The sequence below is a fragment of the Onychostruthus taczanowskii genome, unplaced genomic scaffold (genome assembly GCF_017590055.1).
Source record: "Onychostruthus taczanowskii isolate IOZ18803 unplaced genomic scaffold, ASM1759005v1 scaffold7, whole genome shotgun sequence".
Classification (NCBI taxonomy): domain Eukaryota; kingdom Metazoa; phylum Chordata; class Aves; order Passeriformes; family Passeridae; genus Onychostruthus; species Onychostruthus taczanowskii.
The window spans coordinates 14519025-14540567 of NW_024504786.1; positions in this window are offsets into that span (position 1 = coordinate 14519025).

Sequence of the window (21543 nt, forward strand, 5' to 3'; positions counted from 1 at the left end):
AAGGTAAAGTTAGCTGATGAATAATAAGCCTTTTTGTATAAATAAAAAGGTGTATAAACTGAAGTCCAACATCTAATAGAAAAGAGCTTCTGATCTTACTCTCCCAATCTAAGCTTTCCTCATCCCATTCTTTGTTGCTTCAAAGCTGATGCCAACAGGGAAAGGAGTAAATACCCAGAGGGTAAATTTGAGCATCAGAATCTGCTGAGACAAAAACAGAAGACTTCTTAAGACCCCACAACCCCTTAGTATCCTCTGATTTTGATTTAAAATAAAGTCCTCTCTGTATGCAGAAGTTTGATTGAGGGTTTTTTGTGTGGTTGGGTTTTTTTGTTTTTTTTTTTTTAACCCCTCTTCCCCTCATGATTTGAGGCTTACCAAGTATTACAGGAGAACAAGTAACCTGCTTGCCTTTCTGGTTCCCTGCAGGTGAAGCATTTGGGTATTTGCAACAAACATGCCAGTTCTTTTTATGGAGACTTACCATCTTCATTCCTGTTTACCCTGGACATCTTCCTTGTGGACTCTAGGACATGTGTTCCAAACTGTTGCTGTGTTTGTAGAGTTCTTTATATACCCAAAGCTGTGAAGGTAAGTCAGCAATGTTGAGAGTTTTTGTGGGCCATGAGAAAAGCTAAGGATGGGTAACACGGTGGCAGGAGCAATGCATGTACTGTGAATAAGCACAACCTACTGTGTATGTAAGTGAGTATTTGTCAAAGATCTTGAAGAGCAGAACAGTTGTATGGACTTAAAAGGGCCACAAGTGTTAACGTGGCTCATTTAAAAAAGAACATCTTGTTTATTGTATAGTCCTTTTCAATCTTCTCACTTCAGATAGGTCACAAGATAGATGTCCTTCATCACCAGTAATAACATGGTTGTCCATATCCTTTTGTTTTGTTTTGTTATCAGTAAGATTGCTGCATCATTAACCATCAGTCATTAAAGTTCCTCAAATGCGCCTGTAAATCAAACTTGCTCTTTTCACACTGAAACACTTTGGAGCCTGTTTGAATGTCTTAGAACACAACTAAGCTAATTAGCTACTACACATGTGGGAGTGGACAATTAACAGTTGCCTTACCATCAGAGTTGGGGTCAAGCAGTGCTGAATGTCCTATTCCTTGGAGCTTCTTATCTGGGCCTGCTCTGCATATGTATTATGGGATACTAGAGTCTTTGGATGGACTGATGTCTATGGCCTGTCCCTCTTCTTGCCCTGCAGGCATCTGCTGCGTGTGTGGATTTTGTATTTATGGTCAGGCCAGGTTGCAGGCCAGTGTAGCATTTCCTGAGAGAATTTGCAGGATCTCTGTGTTCATTCCAATTCTGAATCTGACTGAACACCCTCTTAATAAAACACAAGTGCTGTGTGAAATGGGTATACACAAAGGATGGTGCCTTCCTAGTTTTTTGTCCAGTCCCTGAACACTAAATTATAAATGTCCTTCAGTGAAGGGTTTATTTCTGCAATTGAAGTTTGCACCTTTTGAAGTATCAAGATTTCTATATAAATGCTTCTGTCAATACATTAGCAAAAAGGAGGGATAAGGAGATTCTCCATCTTCTATTGAATGTAGGAGGAAACAATGACAAATGATGAGGGAAAAGGCTGAGGTACTTAATGCCTTCTTCACCGCAGTCTAATAGTAAATGCAGTTATTGTCTGGGTAGCCAGCCTCCTGAGCTGGAACAGGACAGCAGGGACAGGCAGCAGGATGAAGCCCCCATAATCCAAGGGTAAATGGTGAGTAAAGGATCAGCAAAAGCTACCAAAGGCTACTGAGGGAGGTGGCAGAAGTGCTTGTCGCTACTTTCCATTGCTGATCAGCAGCCCTGGCTAACAGGGAGGTCCCAGATGGTTGGAAGTTAGGTGTCACATTTGCTCTCTACAAGAAGAGGTGAAAGGAGGATCCGAGGACCTACAGGCCTGGCAGCCTGACCTCAGTGCTGGGGGAGGTCATGGGGCAGATCTTGAGTGCAATCACACAGGGCGTGCAGGACAACCAGGGGATCTGCACCAGCTGGCAGGGGTTTAGGAAACACAGGTCGTGCTTGACCAGCTTGGTGTCATAGACCACAGTGACCTGCTTAGTGAATGAAGGAAAGACTGGATGTTACTTGTCTAATCTTGAGTAAGGTCTTTGATGCTGTCTCCCACATTTTCCTTGAGAAAAAGTGGCTGCTCATGACTTAGCCAGGTTTACTCCTTGCTGGGTAAAAACTGGCTGGAGGGCTGGGCCCAGAAAGTGGTGGTGAATGGAGTTAAAGTCAGTTGGTATCTGGTCACAAGTGGTGTTCCCCAGTATTGGAGGCCAGGACATATTGGGGCCAATTCCATTTAATATCATTATCAGTGATCTGGATGAGGGGATTGAGTATACCCTCATTTTGCAGGCTTTCTGCCCAAATTGTGCAGGGGTGTTTCTCCTGGAGGGTAGGAAGGCTCTGCAGAGGAATCTCGACAGGCTGGTGTGCTAATGCCAATGGTATGAGGTTCAACAACACAAAGTGCCAGATCCTGCCCTCGGTCACAATGACCTCGTGCCCTACTCTAGGTTTGGGGAAGGTGGGTGGAAGATGCCCACAGGAAAAGGAGCTGGGGGTGCTGGTTGACAGTGGCTGAACATGAGGCAGTGTGTGCCCAATTGGGGAAGGTGGGTGGAAGATGCCCGCAGGAAAAGGAGCTGGGGGTGCTGGTTGACAGTGGCTGAACATGAGGCAGTGTGTGCCCAGGTGGCCAAGAAGGCCAATGGCACCCTGGCCTGTACCAGCAGTGTGGCCAGCAGGAGCAGGCAGATGTTGTACTGTACTTAGCATTGGTGAAGATGCATCTTGAATACTGTGTCCCGTTCTGGGCCCCTCACTGCAAAAAGATCATTGAGGTGCTGCAGCATGTCCAGAGAAGGGCAACAGAGCTGGTGAAGGGTCTGGAGCACAAGTCCTATGAGCTGCAGAGGGAGCTGGGGAGGTTTGGGGTAAAGGAGGCTCGAGGGGAACTGTGTCACTATCAACAGCTTCCTGAATGGGAGTTGTAATGAGGGGGGGTCAGTCTCTTCTCCCAGGTCAGAAGCAGTAGGACAAGCAAGAGGAAAGGGCCTCAAATTGCATCAGGGAAAGCTTAGTTTGGATATTAAGGAAAATTTTGTCACTGAAGGGTTTATCAACCTTTGGAACAGGCTGCCCAGGGAGGTGGCTGAGTCACCATCCCTGGAGGTATTTAAAAGACATGGATTTGGCACTTAGGGTCATAGTTTACTGGTGCACTTGGCAGTGTTAGGCTTGTGGTTGAACACAGTGATCTGAAAGGTCTTTTTCAACCTAAATGATTTTATGGTTCTGTGACTGTCAGTAGCATATGTTAAATAATGTCATAACATTTTCTGTAGAGCAATTATAATTTAAAGAATATCCCTTATTCCATCTATTGCTTGGCTTGAAGGTAAAACTTAGTGTAGCCTGTTACTATTGTTAGAGTGCACAGCAGTCCTAATGTTGGAGTTCTCAGCCCACTGTGTACCAAGGGGTTAATTTCTTTCCATCACTGGGGATTTGAATTCCTTGTCTGTGCTGAGGTCACTGTCACTGTTAAATGACAGATGTCTTTCTGAAAATCCCTTGCATCTTTCCTTGTGTTGTAAAGTTCAGTGACTGCAATAACAGGGTGTTGTTCTTTAATAACTGTTAAATTTATTCTTTAGAGAATTTACAAAGATGTCCTATTGCTCTGGGAGAGCTCCCTTGATGCCGAACTCTGCATTTTCTTTTTGCATAATGCCTACAGATTTAGAGCCACTGTACTCCCAGTTGTATAGCTGCTGTATCCCTTGTTCAGTGCTGCTGAAATACTCGTAAATCTCCTTTCTTCTAGTGGCTTTGTGCAGCAGCTGGGGTATGACAATAAGGTCCCTGATCTGTAATTCCAGACAGCCCCGGAGGGTGAACAGATCGACCAATCCTCATCCCCAACGTAAGCCCAGGGAACTCACTGTCCCTGGGAGGTAGTTGTCTAATGCTTTCTATTTGTATTCTGCATGAAACTCTTCTTGATGCTGGACTGTTGTTCACTTAGAGAATTATCCAGTGCACAGTATATAAACTCCCACTAGAGATTGAATGCATGTAAATAAAGCATGCCTTAAGTCTAGCATAATGTAACTTTAAGTGAGAAGAAATAGACTCAATCTAAGCACCTTGTAAAGCTGCATTCACTGTTAAGATCTGCACAATGCAGTCACAATCTGCATTTCTGTGTCACACGGATAAGAGGTAAGGAGGACAGCTGTATAGGTTTTCTAATTCCAGGGATTTCCTGGCTTTTTATTGATTTAATGAGAATACAACACTGGCCTTTTAAAATAACATCTGTTTTTAAATACTCTTGTAAAATAGCAACATTTAGGTTGTAACAAAGAGACATAGTTTGAAAAATGTGATTGATTGACCTTTATGCTACACACGCCTCATGAAAATGTTACTTTATACTTTGTTTTCACACCACCTAAAAGCCTGGCAGGCATTTCAGAGTACAGACAGAAGATGATCCCTGCCCTATAGCTGTTGTAATCTCTAGCTATATCCACTTCAGCTGTATGATTTTTGCAACTTTCATGTCTGTGTAGCAGCATTGACATGTATTTGAACTATAAATTATTTAGAACATATCTGCTTGAAAGCTAGCACTCGTTTACTCCTAAACCTCCATCATCTGCTTAAACGTTGAGATTAATGAAGTGTAAAAGGCTATTTTTAAGTGTGAGGCATTATGTACATGCTATCAGTCTTTGATTGCACTTGGTTTATCCAAGCATCTTTAATGCTGACAAAATTGTCATACTATTTTTATTTTCTGCAACATCTTTAAAGGCGGTGAAACTGCTTCAGTTTAGTGATTTCCTATTTGCCAGAAATAGATATTCAGTATATGGAAAGTAGTCACATTTTGACAGAAACAGTGTGCTCTGTGCCAAGGCCCCCCCTGCATCGAGGCCAAAGGCAGCAGCACGGGCAGGGCAGCTCCCAGCCTGCTTTAGTAAGGCTGATCCTCATCAGCACTACTCTTGTAAAACCGATGGTTCTGCTGGTACTACAGAAGTACAATTCCGTAAATGTTCTGTGAAAGCTAATCTCTAAGGAAAAGATGGAATCTTTTATTGTTTTCTTCTGTAATTTCGCATTAGTTTCTTGTGCATGTTCATAAGAATTGGTAGTCTTCTCTGGAATTCCTCCACAAAGGTGGTGTGCCTCTGGTCTGCTAGAAGGCGTAAAAATAGCTTACTTACAGAGGACAAACCATGCAAGTCATATTTGACTTGGATTTCAGTCCCCTTTGTAAAGACAGCTCTACATTTATGGTCTTTAACCTGTCCTTTGTCAGGTGGGAATTCAGGAAGGCTGAGAAAAAAAATCCTATTTAAAGCATTATTTCAAACAAAGGATTCAGTTTCCCAAGTTAAATAGCAAGCAATATAAATTCATCCCTTATCCCTTTTGGAATCAGGGTGGTGTTTGTTTTCAGATGGTGTAAACAAAGGATATCTCAAGCTCTGAAAGTAAATGTGAAATAATCAGTCTCTTTGGTCTTAGTTAATTGCAGCAAAATTTAGCTGGGACAAAGTCCTTGTGAATGTAAGAACGTTTTACGTAAAACACTGTTCAGAGCACTCAAAGTTCCGTTCCAGAGCCCAGTGGTTTCCTAATTTTGCAAAAGAGCTGAGCACTGTTCTTATTGAGAAGATGGACATAATTGGTTACAGTATTTGTGTAATGTATGACGTAATTAACATCGTCTTGGTTAGCTAAAATGGACATTACATCAGCATTAATTTCTATTTGTTTTATCCTTGCTGCTTTCAGGAGGTTTGTTTTATCTGGAGATTAATGGCAATATGATTTTTTGGACATTAAATATGGCCAAAATAAGGAAAGACCTTCATTGAAAAGAACTAGCTTGCTTCCATTTCATAGAGTTTTCAAACAATCCCTTTATCATTTTGCTTCTTACTACAGATGCTCACAGACTTATCAAACTTCTTTAACAGCGTTTTTTACTTTATGATTGAGTGTTTTTTGATAAAGTACAAGTATTTCAGAATGTTTAAGGTATGAAAGATAACAACGTGAGACATTTAAAATGCAGCAGGACTTTTTAGTGAAAGTTTTAGTCTTATGAAAAGGCATTATTTCAAGCAAAAAGCACCCAGCTTCCTTCCTTTCTTACAGAAGCTGTGGGTCTCAGAATGTGAATTTTGCTTGCTGTTTTTCTGGATGTTGTAGCCTTTACTTCTTTTCATCCATATCATAATTACTTATCTAATTTCCATGGAAGTAAGCTGAGAGAACATGTCAAATCAGAGGCAGCTGAATTCCACATACTTGTTAGGACATAATCTACATTTACTCTTTTGCTCTCTTCTAAGTGTCTTTTGCTCCTTTCAGAACCTTTCATGTCTCAAGCCTGTGGAGGGTGCCATAATGTGCCAGGGTACCCTGTTGTGCTAATTGCTCTTTCTACATATTAGCTTTGTCAAATCTCATTTCTTAGGTTGACGTCATTGTTGTAAATCAAGACTGACTTACTTTCACTTCTGCCTCTCTTGATTCCTTCTGCCTGTATCACATTTCCTTTTCCACTCATGGTCTCTAATTTGTCATCAAAATGGTAAGGACATTTTATGCAGAGTGATTTCTTCTTCCTTGTCCCACAGTTGTTCTATCACTGTTTTTGCCAACCTGAATCAATGATAAATATTGCTGGAAGTGTAAGTATGGCAGACAGGCAAGTATTAATCGTTGAGAGAACATAAAAAAGGATATTTAAATCCAGATGCAATTGTAGCACTGAACACATAAGCTCAGATAGATCTAACTTCAGTGTGCCTTTCGTATTTCAAAACTGAAGTGCCTGAGATTTTAAGTAACTAAAATAAGACGTGCAAAATGCAGAACAAGAATGCAATGTTTCATGGGTCCTTTCATTTCAGGCCCCTACTCACTTCCTGTAAGAGGTTTTTTAATTGCTTAGCTCCTGTGATTTTTTTTTCCAAATGGAGTTTGGCCATATTTTCCTTCCTCCCCCAAGTTATTGGGGAATTATTTTTTCCTAACTTAAGAAAAAGAATCCCTATTATAAGGGGCTTGATTTTTATTTTTTGTAAGTTTAAATCAATGTTCATATTTTTATAAAATCCTTTTGGACCTTTTTGGCAGACTGTCATAAGCTCAAGCTCATTAGCCTTTTTTAACATTACAGTAATAGTATAAAAATGCAGAATATTTCTATTTTGGTAATGATATCCCCTAGCAATAGTACATTTCTACTCCTAGTTTTGTTGCACTTGCATGACGGAGTACAGTTGTGATGTTACTACTTCAAAATCCTTAATTGACCTCATAAAACTTCTTATATTTGTTCTTTTCCTCTGAGGGGGGGAGAAAACATAACCCTTCACAGGAGACCAGGCTTCAGGTTGCTCCAGTTCTATCAGTGGAGGTGAACTACGTTCTTAAAGTTGTATGGGTTAGGTCCTTTACATTCACCTCAATTTGAAGTGCTGTTACGTGTTGGGAAAGGATTACTTTGAAGAAGTTTTATTGTGGCCCTTCTAATTTCTTATTTGTTTGCCTGCTATTTGGGAGCACTGGTAGTTAACAAAACAAGACCAAACAAAAAAACTCCAAACAAAAATGCCAAAGTGTTCTTGAATGAATGGTAGTATCACAGTGAAGTATTGCTTTAGAAGTAACTGAATAAGAGTCTCTGCTTGTGTTTAGCTCTTCCAAAGATTTCTGATGTTTTGTGGGAATTCATTAATCTTCTCATTTGGATAAGGAAATTATAAAAGTTAATAAAGCAGCTGAAAATATTTTGAGATTCCAAGTGAGAGAGTCTACCACATAATTGCGTATTTTGTTGCTACCATGACTTAATAACCCCAGGACTTCTGTGTTCTTTCTTGAAGAAGACGCTTTCATTTAATTCCTTTTTCATGAGCAAAATTTAATTCCTTTTTCATGTGCTGGCTCAGTGTTTCACTCCTTGAATTTCCAAAGTGGCACTCCATGGTTTCCATTTAAAAGCTTGTTATTTCTTGTATTTGAAGCTCATCAGGTTTTCAGGTCCTCTTGAAAGACTTGGGGTTTTTTTTTAGCTTTTTTTTGTTTTGTTTTCTTTTCTGGGAAGTTCACAAAAAAAGAAGTTATTCTTTAAAACAAGCTCAGGATTAAAAAGAAACCCCAACAAAGTCTGAATTGCTGAGTCTGTCTGGCTATCTGTCTTTAGACTTTATAATGGAGCCCACTGGTGTAGTTTCTGTGCAGCAGTGTGGTTAATAAAATGAGATCCCAAGTGAACTTGGAGGCTTTTTATCCTCTGTGGTGGTAGACAGCAGAGCCTGGTGTAATCCTGAGATGATCAGTGTTGATTTGTTAGCTTTGTCAGGGACTGGAACCTAGACCATGACTGAGAAAAGGCCTTTTTGCCCCTTCTCACTCACTGGATAGTGCATACTGTTCTTACATCTTTACAAGCTTTACAGAACAGGAGCTGTCTCAGAAGTTTTGCCATTAACCCTAACAAAAAGTAACTTTTATTCACCATCCTGATTTTTAGATTTTAGTAAGAATCACATCTGAAGGGCTGCTTATATGACTGGAATAAAACATATTGAGACAACCATTAGTGGGATCTCACTCTGTGTGAAGAAGGGCTTTTCTCTGGAGCAAATCAAGACCATGTCTAAAAAAGGCACACTCAATTAACAAAGAGGATGTAGCCTGTGTTTTTACACTCAGTAGATGCAAATGCTTCATTACATTTAAAGGTTAATGATTTACTCTGGATGTTTGACCTGGTGTGTTGTAGTGTGCAGTACAAGTAGCATGAGTCATCTTAGTTTAGGACTTCATTAAAATACAGTGGGTGTTCATTATATTCCATGTACACCTACTTTTGGCTCATGGCTTCAGTAACAAAAGGTGAGCTGGCAGGGTGCAAAGTGTCTCCTTAGCTCTTAATGTTGTATCAGCAATAGCTGGTTTATTCCTATTCAGTTTTAGCCATCATGATATTAAGGACATTGCCTCAGACTTTTGATTTCATAGAATCGACTGGCGTCATTAGAAATATTCACTGGAAGCTCTTCTTACTCTTCTGTGAGAGAGGAGGATGGACAGAAAATGGAATTCAAAGAGAAGGTTTTTTTCTTTTGATCTTTTAATTAAAGGAGTATTAAGAGAAAGCAGTGAACAAACTATAGGTTTAAAAAGGAGGGGTAAAACTGTTGACATCTAAATTAACAGTGTCTGAGTGTAGTAATCATTGTTTTGATTCTGTGATCGCAAGTATTTAGCACAAATGAAACTTAAATTTCTCATGGAAAAAGAAGAGTAATGAAGAGAGGTTTTGTTCTTCTGTTTCAGTGATTTCAGTAATAGATGTTCAGCACTTTTTAGTGCAACAGAAAGAAAATCAGAGCAGACTGATTCCTGCTTTCTTGTCCAGGTCTTGCCTTATGTAACAGCAAAACAAACTCAGATTTTTTTGGAAATATAGCTTGTAAAAAGAAAAAGAACTGTGAGAGAAAGCAGAGATAGAAACATTGCTGTTGCCCTTCATGCACTGAAATGGAGCATCTTTGGCCTGTGGGAAACCATGCTGGTAGCTTTGGTAAGGGATGACTAAAGGAGTAATTTTGGGGTAGTGTCTCACAGCTGAATATAATTAAAAGCATTTAGTGATCATTCCTCCAATGGAACTTCTCATGTTTAATTACAAACTGGTTCATTGGTTGGTTTTTATCATATTTTTCCAAATGCTTTTAGAGAATTCATAAAGCATTTACAGCATGACAGGCCAGTCAGTCTCATCTCAGTGCCTGGCAGGATTGTGCAGCAGATCCTCCTAAAACTTTTGCAAAGGCATGTAGAAAATTAGGTGATAGGTAACAGCCTACATGGCTCTGCTAAGGAAAAATGATACCTGGCAAATTTTGAGCCTTCTACATAGGGAGTCAGTGCTGGTGGATGAAGGAAGTACAACTGATATCTTCTACCTGGACTTGTGCAAAGCATGTGACACTACCCCGACATGCGATCCTTGTCTCTACACTGGGCAGGCACAGATTGTGGAGTTCATCAGCCTAGAACTGGGGAGAGCTTAGAGTCCCAGTACCTGAAGGGTCTGCAAGAGAGCTGGAGAGGGACAAGTAATGATAGAACAAGGGGGAATGGCTGAAAATAAGTAGGTTTAGATTGGATTAAAAATAAATTCTTTACTGTGTGGGTGGTGAGGCTCTGATCAGGTTGTCCAGGGAAGCCTTGATAGGTCTTTGAGCAACCTATTCCATTGGAAGGTGTCCCTGCTGATGGCACGGGGTGTTGGAATTGTATGGTCTTAGTCTCCCTCACTGGAGATAATAAGGAATCATCTGGATGCAATGCTGTGTAGTGTGCTCTTGGAAGAGTCTGCTCAAGCAGGGAGGTTGGACCAGATGATGCCCTTGTTCCTTCCCACCTGGTCATTGGTTCTGTCATCTTCAAGTCCTTTCCAACATCAAAACATGCTATGGTTCTATTTCCTCATTTAAATTCACTCAATGGGGACAATAATTGCGACTTTGATTTTCTGCTTGGTCAAGACAGATTGTGTAAATGTAGATGAATTCTGACCTCTCCTTAGAATTCTGTGGAGTCTGGGACTTTGGACCCACTTCTGATTTTTCTGTCTTGTTACACAGTCTGGGAATTGACAGGTAGAGGGCAGCAAAGTTCTATTTTTTTAAGTGAAGTTTGAACCATTTTTTAAACAAGATAAATTATGATTATGTCAGTTTGATACATTGATTAGTATTCTTCTGATTCAAAATAAGTGCAGAAATTGCAGTTGAAAATATTTGCTAAAATGCAAATATAAAAGAGCCTTGCTGCAGTATATCTTAACTGGTTGTGAAATAGCTACAATAAAGGAAAAGAAAATAATTTGCAAGACCAGTTAAGGGCTGGCTTTTTGACATCATAGTGAGAAGCTTGTGCTGATTTGTGCCAAAATCTATAATTACAGACTGCATGTTGAATTTTTAAACTGGAAACCAAATGACATCACCCACAGATATTTCCCACTTCACTTAAGAAAAAAAAAATGAAAGGGAATCTTGCATGCAGCTCTGGATTGATTTTTGGATAAATGCCCTATCTTTGCCTCATTTATCTCACAATGTGAAATTATTCATATTACTCAGTGGTGACACTCAATTCCCCTGTGAGTCCTTAAGTGTAGTTATGAAACGATGGCATTGAGTTTGAAATCAGTTACTCCTCCAGCATCAGTGTGTGAGCTGTAAACATTTCACAAGAGGAACAGAAAAAGCATTAAAATAAAACTGCAAGTGGAAGTTAATTCTTGTGAATTCACCCAAAAGGGACTATCCCATGCATTACTTCAGCCATTAATAATGAATGCTGTTCATTAACGCATAAAGTGGAATTTACTTGTTAAATGCATTGGAACACACGTATTATCTTTTAGAGTGGTTATGATGTTGTACTGTTTATCTAGTACTGCTGCCTGGTAGTAGTTCCTGCCTGTTACATGCTCTGAGTTTGGGCTCAAAGCCCTGGATTGATGAGGAAGATCAGAGTCAGAAGCTGGCAACATGCTTTACTGTCTGAAACACATCTGTTTCAGAAAAGAAAACCCAAACAAACCCCCAAACCTCTATTCAAATGTTATTCATTTTCAGAGTTAAAGTTCATGTCATGTAGCTTCTCTGAAGACAGGGAGTTGCACAGCTATGTAAGGACTTCGAGTGGCTCACCAGGTATGATTGAAGCTGTCAGGCTATGCATACTTGAAACCTATTCTTTCACCTGTGTGCATGTCAGCAATTAATGTGACTTCTTTGTGCGTAGTGGATTAATGAATGAATGCAGGGAAGAAGTTTGCAAAATGGAAAAATTAAGACTGAGTTTGAAAGGTGTAAACACAAAGATGCTGTTTGTACTTTAATTGCATACTTCAGAGGTGGAAAGCATTTTGCAGATTTAAATAGTGAGACAATATTAATGCCACTCAAATAATTTTCATTATTTTTAAGAGGTTTCTGTTAAAGTAGTGTAATTGTTTTAAACACATTGCATTAATTTTATCTCATGTGCTGGGACTTTCACTGCTGTCAACAGGTGCCCTCTTTGAATGCCAGGGAAAGCACAATTTGGCATTCACATTCATAGTCTTGAGAGTTTGCATCATGTTTTGTTCATTCATCAGTTCCTGGAGAACTAGTACTGTCCTTAGTTCAAAAATGTCTTTTTGAAAGACATTGTGTTAGATTTTCCTTGCCCTTCCTTTGGATATAATTCCTCTTGAATCTCTCCCAGACAAAAAAGCACTCTTGAAACGCTTATCCTGGGTGAAACTGTGACCTCAAATTATTGCAGATATTTTTAAATACTTCCTGCTGTATCTAAACCAAATTTTCAGGCATATTTCTTTAAACCCCATCACATCTGGATAAATTAGTCTTAAGTTGTGTCTTGGCAATGGCTTTATTTTAATTTTTAAAGTCTTGTTATTTATTTATGGTAACAATTTCATATACGTCAAAAATGTGTTATCGAAAATGAATACACACTTGTAAACACTGCACTGAAGTAAGGACTATTTAAGTATTGGATTAGGAATAGTGTGTATTTAAGTATTAAACATTTATTGCATATTAATTCTTCATATAAGTAACAAATATTTGTATCTGCAAAAGAAATTGGAAGAAATGTATTAATTTTGTACACAATAAAGTTATTAAAAACCAATAATCCATAAATCAGAAAAAAAACATTAGCTAATGTGTTGCATTGTAGTCTGAACCTTTATGCTTTAAGAGCATAAAGCAGCTCTAAGCAAATTGGCTGTTTTAATTTCTCCATGGCTAATGTTTAGGAAGTATGATTAATGAATTTTTAATGCGTGTGTTGGTTTTGTGATTTTTTTGTTGTTGTTTTGTTTTGTGGTTGTTTTTTTTTTGTAGCAGATAATTGCAAGGAGGATAAAGCCACACTTAAGGCTTTGCTGGTTTGAATCCGAGGTAGGTCCAAGACACACATTTTTGTGATCAAATCCTATCATCTAAAAATAAGCTACATTGAAAGACTGAAACACCCTTTCCTATGTAACATCACAAAAGCACAGCTATAATGTGCAAAATATTGCATTTTTCATTGGCAAGGCTGTGTCTGTAGCGCTGCTGGTAAAAAACAGATTGACATTTGGTCATTATTTCTTATCAAGGGTGTTTTACTTGTAATGCTATTTGACAGCTATATTCTAGGTCTGACAGCATTGAACCAGCTTAATTCCCACTGAACTGCTCTAAATACGTGGTATTGCAATCAGTTTAACAACCCCTGGAGGCAATAAAATCTCTCCTTTGAACACACACAAGGGGAAGAAATCTAAGATTTATAAAGGGCAGCAAGTATTCAAGATAGGGGCAAAGTTTATGTGTGAGCCTATAATTGATGTTTCCTTTGTTGGAAAAGAAAGCTTGAGGATGCTTTAAGAATTAATCTTTAACAAGATCTAATCTGCACTAACAAGATCTGCTCAAGATGAGTGAGAGTAAGATATGATACCAAGAGTTTTGTCATATTCAGCCAACAATGAAAATTCAAAGGTACTCTGTAGTTTAGGAACATTTTTGAGCAGATCAAGAAACTTCACAATTAGATGTGAAATCTGCTAGAGCTCCCTGCCGCAGGTGGAGGAGAGCAGGACTCATAACCTGGGCTGCTTTTTCTCTGCCATGTATTCAGGTGAGCACTCCTAAGGCTGGAAGAGCTTCACATTATCCACTGAACATACAGGATAGGTGGGAAGGCACTATAAGCTTGCTCCTTTTGTTCTTGCAACATATAATTTGGCAGATCAGTTAGAGACAAAACAAGGGTAGATGATGATGAATTTATCAAATAGTGTCTTACTTTCTAAGGGATACCCATTGCTTGAAAAAATTGCTGGTTTTAGTATTATCCCTCAATAAAATTCAGCTGCCACTTGGATGAGTGATGGTTTTTCATCCAAAGAAAGGAGAGAATTATGGAAAAACATTGTTGTGTAATTGAATAAGATACTATTAATGCCATAGGAACATGTCATTAAAATGTATATAAGAACCTTTTTATTGCATACATGGGAAGAGCACGATGGAAAAAGGTTTTCAGAGTCTTCCTGGCTTCCATTTGCAGAATTACACTTCAGGATTCAAACATAACTGTCTAAAGGAAGGCCTTTTGTTCCAGGTTTCCACTACTTTTATATCTGTAAAGTATCAGTCAATACAGGGAGCTTGGGGACAGTCTCCCAGGTGAGGGGATGAAATAGCAGTGGTATTGAGGAGGACAGGAAATCTCAGCTTACCCTAACTTGTGAGAAAACCTCAATATGGAGAAAATTAGCACATTTTCTCTGATACCAGAAAAAGTGGATGCCATCATAGCATTGCATGGTGGAATTGCATCTTTGGTGGTAGCTGCTGTTTCTGTGAGAGGCAGCAGAAGCCTGAATGGGTGGCTGTGGGGCTTTGCAGGTAAAGATTGAAGCAGTGTGCTGTTGTAGGGTGGGCATTGTTCCAGCAAATCCAGCTAGCTCCTCAGTGTGCTGCTTTGCTTGTTCTCTCTGCATCTGTCTGATGCAGACAAGATAAGGTTCTAGGAATTTTCCATCTGTTTTTTTCCAGAGGTTGGAGAAAACTTACCTGAAATAATTTGTCTGCAAAATGAGTTCCTTCTAGCTCTGTTGAATAAATAATCTTGTTTAAGTAATCATGTCCTGTAGCATTTTTGTGGCAATAGTTGAGATTTGGGGCTGTCAGTTTGCCTCAGTACTGTTTCCTTTTCCTTCAGAAATAAAGAGAGCCTTCTTTTTCAGAGATAGATTAGCTGGCTTTTGAATTTCTGTAAAAAAATATTTAAGTATTTGTAATGGCAGGAGAGATACAGGTTTGGTACTGTGATATTTTTTGTGCTTATTTTTCCTTAATCAACTATAAATCTGATAGTTCAGGGAAAGGGACTGTAACATGTTACAGAAAGAGGCCACTTCAGTCTCTGAGCAATAACTTCAGCTTGTGTGGAAAAGGGGAATAGGAAAATCCCTCTTGCCTGTGGTGAATAGATTACAAGGCAACATTTTTCTGTAGGTAACACTAATGTAACTAAGTACTAGTAAGGTGCTACAAACTGCTAGACATATCTTCTAAGAATGTGAAAACTACCTTTGGCCCAGCTCGTGTCACTAGAACTCTGGAGAGTTTTCACCAGATGAGAAATTATCAGATTTGCTGTCTTTTCATGTCCAGTTACAGTTACTAGGTATTGTCAAAAAATACTGTATTCGGAGGTTTCCAGCAATGCCTTCTGGCATGCCCTTGGCCACTGTATTGCTTCCATTTCAAAAGCTTCTTTTCCCCTGCTATCACTTCTGGTTTTGCAGACCTCCAAGCTGGTTAGTTAGGGTGAGTGTTTTCGTGTAGTTCATGTGCCTGTTTCTGGGTGTAGGGCTCTCATGTAAGCCCAGCTGTAGAACACTCTCGATCAAATCAGTAGCATGACAATAAAATACTCTCAGTAACACAGCTAATTTCATTTGGCACAACAAGCTACCTGCCTGCTTTATTCACTTCTTTTTTTGCTCGTATTCCACTTTCTGTGACTAATTTAGCAGTGTACTTCTATCCATAAGCCCATTTATTGTTATAAAATTTGATTATTTTCTTCTCTTTCTCCTTATGAATGTTTGCAGATAGTGACTGACTAGAGACCTGTGTGAATGTGTCTTCAGACAATTGCAGTGCTGCTGCTTTTCAAGTTGTTATTTTGGTCAAAACACAAAGAGTTTTAAAAATCAATTGATTCAGTGTTTATTGCCAGTAGAGACAAACTCTAAGCTCCTGCCAACATAGGCTAGTTTCAAAGAAATTTCAATGCCCCCTTTTGTAATATTACAGTGGAAGCTCAGTTACCCCTTTCATACCCAGTAGTTTTGTGTTATCCACACACCTCCTGAAGGAACAGACTATCCCTTTCTGCTAGACAGTAACCTGTATTAGCAAAGTGCAACTGTGGTACTGATACAAAATGTACTGTAACGTACTTACTTCTATGATGCAATACTTGTATTATTAAAATATTTTGGTAATCTTTTATTTCTTACATAGCCATAAAAAAAAAAAAAAAAAAAAAAACCCAAAAAAAAAAAAAAAAACAAAACCAAAATCTCCTCAGCAGGTTTTGAAGAGGCTGTTACTCATTAATGTGAATGAGGAAGGTTCTATCCTAAGTAATTAAAAACAAATTAAGTAGAGGCACTAAATCTTTGTCTCATAAATGAAGGTTTCATCAGGGTGAAATTATATCTCATTGGTCATGGAATGAATAATAAATGAACCAGTGAATCTACTGGATCATTTCAAATGACTAATCTTAGTCAACCAGGTAAGTGAAGATGGCTATAAATTGGGTTAATTACTGTAGCTTGAGTTTTAACTCAACAGCTCTTAATTTCAACTTTCAAAGGCTACACAAACCAATTTTGTACTCTTAGATTATAATGAGCAGTCTTTATTCTTTAATCAGTTCATCCAGTATCTGGCTGTCTACTGTAACATTCCTTTGAAGTCGAGAAAGATCTAACATAATTGAAGAAATGTCTAACTACTTGACTCCCTCTTTTTTAATATAAAGGAATTAAACATTAATCAGACTTGTGCATCTCAATTAAGCCAATTAAAATTATCACAGAATGTAGTGCACAGAGCAATAGGTAGCTTTAATGTTTGAATACATTATCAACTTTTACCTAATGTTCCTTATTTAAGATGTTTGTTACTCAAAATGGGAATGCATGCAATGCATTAAAGAACACTACCATTGTTTAAAAAGTTTGACTAACTTAATTTACTTAGTGTAATTGCCTACATTTATGCACAAGATATGTTAAAATTTGCTGCATTTAGTTAAGATTAATATGTGGATTACTTTAGGTCTTCCTGCACCAGCCTAATTTCCATATGTTTTTGTGCTGATTGCATTTTTGGTAACAAAAAATATTACACTCTATATCTGACTTAATTTATGTCACAGGGAAGTATAGCTTAGTCTTTACTGGCCGATGTATATACGCAAAGTCCATATAATTACTAATAATTTGTAACAAGTGTTAATTGATAAACAACTCCCTCTGGTAGCTTAATTAAAGCTGTAGGATAGCAAGGCGATTTACAACTGGGATTGATCTCAATTAGTCAACAAAATCTGTGTAGTCTGTTCAAAGAAGAAGGAGGAAATTTAGCCTAGCGAGGCTTTGGGGATTTTGTCTTGTATTTTTCTTTTTTTTTAATCAAGAGAAATAAAATCACAAAGTACAGTAATGTTTTCTGCAGTTATCCACCTACTGTACACTGTGCTTATCTTTTACGCTACCCAGCACTTGTTCTTTCATTTGTTTGTTCCTTGTCAGGTTACAGAACAATATTCAAACATTTCTTTTCATTATACACAATGTGATAAAAAAGTAATTTCATACAGGGATGTACATTTTAGACTAACACCCCCAGGAGACCACAAACTAGAGAATGAAAAACATTTAAAATATGTCAGTTTTTGATCTTACTTGGAGATTTGTTTATAAACTGGCATTATGCAGCCTTAATTAAAAGATAACACAGGAAAGATGGCATTAGGGAATAACTGGATATGTGGAAGCACAGTGATCTTATAAAGTCAGCTATGCTGTTTCAGGATTCACTACTCTTTTATCATTTGGACTGATAGTAAGAATATAATCTACGAGTACTTGAAATTGCCCCTGTGGAATAAAAAAAAGTGTCATCTCTGTTTAAACTAGATCACAGACTGGCTGCAAACAGCTGCTGAAACATTAATTAATTTGTTTGCAAATAAATCATGGATATGTACTAGCTGAAAATACAGATATAAACAAGCATGAATGTTGTGCTTCTTAGACTACCTATGGATCCCTGGTTTGCCTACATTTTTAAAGATAATTGTATATGCACCAGAAAAACAAACACGTAGACCAAATAATCTGAAAGAGCTGAGCCTTTTTATTAAAGTTGTTCCATAGATACATCGATGCGCTGAAATGCAAATCAGTTCCAGTGCTTTAAAAAACACACATCCATTTTACATTTGTGTAAGACTGAACCTCATTTAAGAAAGATTTGTTAATCAAAGAGAATGAAATATTTTGGTGGAGGCATATGAATGTGGGTTTAACAAGTTTGCAGCTAAAAATACAGCTTGATTTCAGCTCTGCAATTTATGTTCCTCGGTATCCCGAATGCTCTTTTGGTAGCTGTGTGGCATCCTCTATAAACTCTGCATTTCTTGGTACCTGCTTTTCATATCCCATCAAGGATGCTGATCAATATCTATGGATTGTTTAGAGAAGCAGGCTAAATGCTACAGCCTTGTGCTTCCCTGAGCTAGAGGTGAGGCAGGTGTACCCAAATTCACAATTGGAATGACACAGGCACTTCCTTGGGGCAAGCCTTGAGCTCTTATGGTGCTTCTCATTGTAAGGGCAAATCCTTGGCTCTTCCCAGTGCTCCCCTAGGCTCTGCATATGGTAAGCAGAGTGGGGGGAAGATGACTCTGCAGGCCTTGACCCCTTGACTTAAGCTTTATTTTCAAGACTGGAAAAAAATAAAGGTTAGATTCTGCCAAAGGATGGGACTCGCATGTGTAATATGAGCAATACAGGGAGGCCTCTGGATATTAAGCAGCCTTCTAGAGGCAGGCTGCTCTGTCACACACCAGACCTGTTGGTGGAGGTTATAGCGCATGGCCAGGAAAGGTTGCATGGTCCAAATTCTGCATTCTCCAAAAATGTTATGTGCCTCACAGAGCTGCTGTCTTATGCACACAGCTTTTTCTCTGCTTTTTTAAGAGGCTTTGTTTTGAATATTTTCTAACATGATGGGTATCTTTTTTAGTCTTTGGAAAATTAAGTGTTTGCTAACAGGAAAAAAAAATCACATTTTGACATGAAAAAATGAAGTCAGAACCCTAGGGGAAATACAAAGCTATACAGGAGCTCACATGATGATGTGAGTTTGATTTTCTTCCTTCTAGGGTCTGGTTTTTTGTACACTATCTGAACTGCCGTATGAAAGATCCTATTCCAAGCAGATCCCGCTATCCAGATGTTTTTGTCAGTGAAGGGATAGATTTTCTTAAGTTTGGCTCAAAATTACTTGAGCAGTATTGATTTTTGGGTACTGAAACTGCATCGTGCCTTAAAATCACCTTTTCTGTAGATAGTGCAAGCTTTAGTGTTAGTTCCAAGAGCGGTCTTTGACCTCAGGGAGCATATTCCTGCAAAGCACTCAGGTACTGTTAGCACCCAGCTGCCTCCTTCATGCCTGCTTTAATGCTGAAGAGAAAGCTTCGGGTCATTCTGTCTTTGTACTCCGCTAACTAGAAGCCCTTTGCTTGGGCTCTCAGAACGCACTGGCTAGAGCATGAGTTCTTCCCAAATTCAAAGCCTGTTAGGGCTTTTTCAGAGGTTAATGTGACCACTCTAGAAAGCATCAGTCATGTTTGTTTACCAGTCCTGCCCTGAGGTTCACCCACCAGCTGCTCCAGGTTCAGCTATTTAGCTTCTTGTGGCATAGCACTTCCACAGCCTGATTCAGTGATATTTTCTGTCTAGAAGATTGACTTTCATATGTTTAAGGAAAGAAGGAGAAACTTTTACTTTATTTTTATTATTACTTTTGCCAGTAATACCAGCTAAGCTCTCTTTCTGTGGAAGATCTGAACCTTTGGGGTTTTTTTGTGAAGTGGGGGAGGAAGGGTTCACCTGAACGTGTAGGCAGGAATGGCAGTACCTGCAAGCCAGTGACTTGAGGGAAGCTGTGTGCTCCTACAAGTTATGATTTTACATGAAGGATGGTGACAGCTTCTGGAAGCCAGTTTTTGTTCCCTGGCCAAACTGCTCTGTTACAACAGGCAGGAGAGAAAGTTTTGTGGGTGGTGCTGTTAGGAGAGACTTTAGTGATGATTCTATATTTCCAAAGAAATATAGGAAAACTGAAAACTCCAAGGAAAGTTGTAACCTTCACAGTTTTTGGATCAAATTAGGGAGGTATAGATTTTGAGAAGTCTTTTTGTTCCTGTATTTGTCAAGAAAGCTGAACTTGGTGGGTTTTTTTTTTTTTGTTTTGTTTTGTTTTGTTTGTTTTTTTTTAGGTCTGCTTTTGAACTGCTACTGTGTGTGCAATAATTTTGGATGAAATGTAAGCTCATTTGTGCTCACAGCAGTTAGTAAAGTCAATGGACAGCCAAGGATAAACAAACCAGAACCCTTAGCATTCCAGTTTGCCGTTCACTGTTAGAGGTTTGTGCTGTTATGATAATTGGATTAATCCATAATGTTATGATAATGGATTAATCCATAATGTCTCCTAATCTACACAACACGGTGTCTGTGTGATGTATAATGTCATCTGGGTGGAACTTTGCCATGTGCTTCCCATTTGAAGTTCTTTGCAAGATCACAATTGATGGTATGCCTTGGACTAAAATTGTGTTGTATTCTCAGAACTGACCCCTCTTTGAGTCTCTCAGGGCTGTTTTTCCGTATTTTGCTGCTTGGGTTTTTGGTTGTGTTCCTCTGTCTGCTGCCTCCTTTTCCCCAGTGCTGTACATATACTAAATGCTGTAAATATGCTGTACATTGACCTAAAGGGACTTCAGACAAAGCTGAAGGATGAACTGGGAGTTCAGCCTAGGAACTTTTCAAATAACTCTGTGCTGCTGGTTTCCTTGAGAGCTTATGTCCCCTCTGTGATCAGCTTTGGAACGCTTCATTTATTTATGTGCCTGTTTCCAAGCAGTCTCTTTTCCTTCCAGGAGGGCAGGAGCCCCTGTGTCAGCATGGCCCAGGAGCTGTCTGCAGGGCGTTCCTGGGGGCAGGAGACAAGGCAGGGGCTCTTGATCATGCTGCCAGCCCATGAGCATCTGTACTTAGGACCTGAACACAGCCCTCCCTCTGGGTTTGTCTGCTTGTTGCAGCTAATTATAATTGTAAATTTGCCCTTAAAATCAAATTCTGTTTAAAGAGCAACTTTTGCCTTGGGGCACCCTTGTAAGCGGAAAATACTTATCCAAAAAGCAGTTTACTTGGCTTATGATTTCCTGTGATCCCTATATTGTTCTTCAAGATATTTGTATGAGAGTGAGGTGATTGCTTTTTCACCGTTTAGCCTCCCCTCTCCTCTTTATATCTGATCTTGTACAGGAATTGTCACCTTATGGTATCACAGCCAGTTCCATTGAAATAGCTGGATGCTCCCAAGTTTTATGTCTCGCGGCAGGGTCTATCTTTTAAGCTACCACTTTCACAAATTAATGGCTGGGACATGTCTTCTCAGGAATTTATGCTGTTGGTCCTTTCAGCTTGGGACAATTTAGATAGAATTGCTGCCCAAAACTACAGCTTATTCTGGACTAAAACATAACAAA